This window comes from Centruroides vittatus, unplaced genomic scaffold (genome assembly GCF_030686945.1).
Source record: "Centruroides vittatus isolate TY-2023 unplaced genomic scaffold, ASM3068694v2 contig_975, whole genome shotgun sequence".
Classification (NCBI taxonomy): Eukaryota; Metazoa; Arthropoda; class Arachnida; order Scorpiones; family Buthidae; genus Centruroides; species Centruroides vittatus.
In genome coordinates, this window is record NW_027122648.1 from 1660181 (window position 1) to 1666180 (window position 6000).

Genomic DNA, 6000 nt, shown 5'->3' on the forward strand with positions numbered 1-6000 from the left:
AGGCACTGTTGCCACGCCGATTTGCTTGCCATCGGTAGATTCCTTAGGGAATTTTCGGTAGATTTCGGTAGATCGACTTTTTGTGGCAGAAAAGGGGTTCAACATAAATAATAACGTGTTTTTTTCGTCATTTATTTTATTATAAACTATAAAACAATAAAAAATAAAAATCTAACACAAAACACTTACGTAAAAAATAATAATTTACTAATTAAGTACAGTAGAGCATCGATTATCCGAATCAATTGGGGCTGGGGTTGGTCGGATAACTGAAAAAACGGATAACCGAAAAGTATGAAAAAATACATTACTAGTATAGTATATTAGTATATCCCATGTAATTAGTATATTAGTATATCGATATTAATCTACTTTGCGTTGAATTTTCATCGATGTTAAGCCTAACAAAATTTTTTTTAAAATAATAATCGTCGTGGTAATTATGCAGATTAAGGAAACATGAATTTTTTAAATTATGTTATATTAAAAGAATGTATATTTAATAGTCATCCGGAAAACGCATAACATTTTTCCAGGCGACCCGTATATAAAGTGCTATAAACAAAAAAATCATAGGACTACTTACCGATTGTGCCCCGTTCGAGACGCCATTACTTAAGCTTGCCGCCGTCGTGGAGGTACACGCTGGACGGCGGATGCACACAAACCGTGTCACGTGACCAAATTTCAATGTCAATCTGTCACGTGACTAGGTCTCTGACACGTTTCTGGGCAGCTTTTCTTCTCGCGGAAAAATCTGATCTTTTTGCACTAATCATGTCATAGAGCAAACGACGTCTTATTATTAACACGTGATTAACTCTTGTCATTTCGAACAGCTCGCGGACTCCAGTTTTACAACTTTGCCTAGTTACGCTTCCGTAACATCGTAACGTTCTATATCCAAATCCCAGTTAATGTTTGACATCGACGATTTATTCTTCGATGTTATCTCCGCAAAAACAGAACAAATGAAATAATAAAAAATCGAATTACTTTAAAATTCAGATTAAATGTAACTAAGTTTAATATCTAAATTTACAAACATTTTATATAACTAATCTTTCTAATTTTAAAATCTAAAGTTATATGACAGTAATACAGTAGAACCTCGATTATCCGAACCTCTACTATCCGGAGTTTCGATTATCCGGATTGTTCAAAATAAACAAAAATTGTACTTGGCGAATTGCAACACTGTTTATATACAGTACGTACGTGATGGAATGCATGGAACAAAATTTTGAAAAGACCATTAGTAAATTCCAGTAACAGTAGAAAGTGGTATAGGAGACAGTGCGGAAGCAATAGCACAAATTTCAATATGTGCCAAATGTGACGAAGAAGATGTAACTGAGTGGTTAAATTGCGATGCAAACGATCCTGGATTCCAAATTTTGAATGATGAGGAAACAATTAAAGAAATATCTGCCACAGATGAACAAGATCGAGAAGACGAAGAGATTTGCGAAGTAAGAGATATTGGTCCTACACATTCTGAAGTTTTTCGGTGCTTAGATGTCGCCTTGAAGTGGTTTGAGAGCTAAGAAGAGTGTAACTCAGGACAACTTATATGTCTTAAAAGTATTCGCAATTTAGCAGCTTCAAACCGAACCTAACCTAAGCATAAGTGTTTTATTGTGCTCCGATCCGTTGATTCATCCACGATAAGGGAAAATTTCTTATTTCGTAAATCTTCACAAACCTGAAGAAAACCCTCGTTACCAGTAACGTACTTCAGAATGGCTGTTGTTTTGGTTCTGCTCCACGCCAATCCTTGAGCAATCTTTGAGTCGGGACAAATGTACATAATTAATTTCGGCAGAAGCTCCATGACCAAGAAACGCAGGTTGTGCTCTGCTACGAATCCTGAAAGGCGAATTTTCCCCGAATAACAAATAACATTAATAATACTAAATATAAAACAGCAATGAATCAATTTGTTTTATTTTTTATTTTTTAACTGTCACAAAAACGTACCTTTTTTAATTGATGAGTCCAATTATTTTTGTCCGGATATAGCAAAAGTCTTCATTATTGAGACTTGTTTACTTGAGATTGTCTCCACTTTTTTTATACGAAATTTCCCGACACTATGTTTAAATAAAGCGTCTTTTCCACTTGAAATTTTTATGTCTTTGCCACAAGGCTTGCAAAGTGCAAATTGTCGCCCATTTTTACTTTGGGTTAACCACCCTTTGAACTCTGGCAGGGCTTCCCACTCGTGTTTGTTAAAATTGTTCATATTTTATTTTAGTAACACCGGTAGTACCAAACCTTCACCACCACTATCGTACTCTTGATCACTCATTTTTGGATTTCTAATATATTTTTTAATTATTCACACCAACTCTTGCAATAGTTCACTCAACGAATTATAGAATGACGTCAAAATAATCTGTACTGCTTCTATAGCCTCGGGTGCTGAAATTTTTCGGAGATTTACAGAGTTTTTCTGGTTCATTAAAAAAATCTTTTAATTATTGCGCGTTTAAAAAGAGTACATTTCTGGCGATTTCTGTTATAATGTAACCAGTGATTATGTTACTACATAATAGAGGGCCCTAAACAGATCAGCAGAAATAACTTTGTATTGCAATAAAGTCTTTTACAATACTGTATATAAGAAATGAAGGTACAAAGAAATGTTTTATTGACAATTTTTAGATACATTGAAAATAAAAAATTTCTTTTTTGAATTATCGTCAACTTTTCGGTAGATTTGGTGCTTCAATCGGTAGATCGGTAGACCGGACCCAAAATCGGTGATTCTACCGAAAATTCGGTAGACGTGGCAACATTGCAACGAGGAGAACCTTACACCAAATACAGTCAAACCTGTTTTTGTGCGGTCTTTTTCTGTGCGATTTGTTTGGTGCGATTTTTTTTTTGTGTGGTATATGAAAATTTCAATCAAATTGGAACATAATTGACTCCTGTAAAATTTTTAAAAACTCTATTGGTTGTTTTCTATGACATCAGAAGGTTTTTTCATTTTTTATTCAGAAAAATTTTTTTCTCATACGTTTATTTCGGTCCCCTCTTATTTTAATAGCATAAAAACCATAAATATTATGTTATATTTGAACAGATGCGGTAAGTTAGCTCCCCTCCAGCTTTAAACTGCAGGTGTAAAATTTCACGCCTTGTTAAATGAAATAACACTTCCTGCAGCTATATTTATCAAATAAAATCATTATTTAACGATTATTTTTAACTTTTTAATGTTAGATTCGTATTTAAGTGGAAATAATTAATTAATATAAAAATTAAAATTCTTAGAGGATTTTTTCCCCATTAGGTGTTGCAGAAAAAGGCCCAAGGAGTTAAAAAAGCAATTCCCAGTTATTTCATACGATTTCGAGTTATTTTCTACGTGAGACTTTTTTTATGCGGTCCCTGTTTATCGCATAAAAATATTTTTTTAATTGTGTTGCGAAAACTATTTTTTATAGCCACTCGTGAAGTTTCGCGCGATTTTTTTAATGCATTTTCTTTTATGCGGTCCCTATCCCCCGCACAAAAACAGGTTTGACTGTACTAGTTTATCGTGGAAATTTCCGCTGGAAATTGGCGACAAGCTTTTGCCCGCCATCTAGTGGTTCGAGGAGATAACTACACTTCACTCCACTTGTACCGCGTGTATAAGGTGACGTTTTTCGGTATCAACACAAAGTTTTGAACTTATTTTATCTCACAATAATTAGAATGGCCGGAAGAGGTGTTATTTGCGCTATGTAATTATAAGATACAAAGTGATCGCATGTCGTTTTACAGATTCTCTAAAAACAAACAAGTGTAAGTAAATTAATAAGCAATTTGATTGTTTTCATTTATATCAACATTCCTCTTTTAAAATATTGTTATCATTCAACGTATGTGTTTATATTGATTTTCAAATGCACTGAGTGGGTTATTAAGAGCAGAAGGACCGATTTAGACGAGATTTTGAAAAAAGAGCCAGAATATTTAAATAGAAATTATGTCTTCTGTTCCAACCATTTTACAGAAAAAGATTTTAGAAACAAAAATCTCTTAAGCCAAGGGTATGTAAAATTGTTTATTATTTGTTCACTTAATATAATTTAATGTTGTTCTTTACCTATTTTTTAGTTCCTCTCACCGAATTAGAAGTTTACGATCTAATATTGAACTTATCACTAATTGCCCACACAGATTTTATTTAGTTTCCTCTCACTGCACTTGACTAAAAACTTTGTTACATGAAAAAATGTTACAGGATCTGGCCTGATGCAATACCCTCACTATTAATTTATAATGGCAAACAGACCACGATGAGAAATAGCCCCCAAAAAAGAAAACTAGAAGAACCTTCAAATGTAGAAATGTTATATATCAGGCATGGACAAATGCGGCTCTTTTTGAGTTACATGCGGCTCTTTGCTGAAAGTGTTCATTTCTGTTTTTTATTATTATTTTTACAATTTTATTTTTATAATTTTGTGAAAATATGTTTATTAAAAAAATTCAATATTTGTTTTATATTATATTTATATTATATAATAAAATCGCGCGCCTTACCATACTATCCGCCACGACAGTACAGAACTGCGGCTCCCATGCATTTTGCAAAACCTACATTTCGGCTCCCACTGAACTCTTGCTTGCCCACCCCTGTCATACATCATGTTTTGATATACATGATATATTTGTGTTCAGTGTGTTTTAATTTAATTTAAAAATGTTTTATTTTAAAAAACTGCTTCAATTTAATAAATTTAAATTAAAACCTCAGATTTTAATTTAAAACATCTGACTCTTATTGCATTTGATTTGTTTTATTGCTGTTATTCCTTCCTTTCTTATTATCCATCCACGTTTCCTACTAAATAAAATTATACTGTAATTCATGTTTTAAGATAATAAAGACAAAAAGGTGATAAAATATTTATTTCGTTGCATTTTTGCAAGTTTTGTTAGACTTTAAAAAGTCTGCGGTGTTAGTGTTTTACTCAAACCGCTAGATGTCACTAGTTCGCGCGGTCGCCACTACGGAACACTGGCGGCTAATTACAGAACGATTCCGTAGCCATAGTTCTGTTTTTACCACGAGATGTCGCTACTTCGTGACGTCAAGAAGCTAGAGACAAGCATAATTCTAATTTACGGTTGGTTGTGACGTCACTGAATCACGTGACGGAACGCAATCGGTGTAAATACGCCACGGTTGGAAAGCGAATAGGGGCTTGGTATTTTGTGGTCATTTTGTTTTATCATTGTCGAATTGAAAAAATATAAGTGAAACAGAAGGGACAAAGTTAATTTATTACAAACAAAATTTGCTACTGTTCGTTTCTTGAAGGGCAAACTTGTCTTTTGTCTAATATTTATTGTTTATATTGTAGCTTTAACCCCTTTCGCAACGTTAGCAGATTTAGTAATGTCTTTATTTTTCACCATTGTCGATATCGTTGTTTTCGGAATACGGTATGCACAGTTAAATCTCGAACACGCATGCCACCTTCATATTTCTCAACAATCTCTTTTTTCATTGCATTGTGATTCTAGTCATGTTTTTTAGTTTTCTGTTGCTTTTCATTTGCCTTTTTGCAATTCATGATTTATAAAAATAATAAAGTTTTCTTTGTAAAATAGGGCTGGCGGTAATACAGTAATAACAACGTAAAACACGTAAACAGATAATAAAAATATCTTCTTTTCTCGCCATGTTCAATCACCAGGAACAAACTATTCTCCATAGCAGAGACGATCTTTCTTTAGAGGCTACGCCTCTGCCATATTATGTAAAACAGTCTAAAATGTCCATAATTTGTCTGTTTTACATAATTTGGCAGAGGCGTAGCCTCTAAAGAAAGGTCATCTACTGTGAAGAATAGTTTGTTCCTGGTGATTGGACATGGCGAGTAAAGAAGATATTTTTATTATCTGTTTACGTGTTTTACATTGTTATAATTAATAATGTTTTACTTACAAATTAAAATCAGAAGAAATTTAACAAAGTTATAGACCGTGGCACCG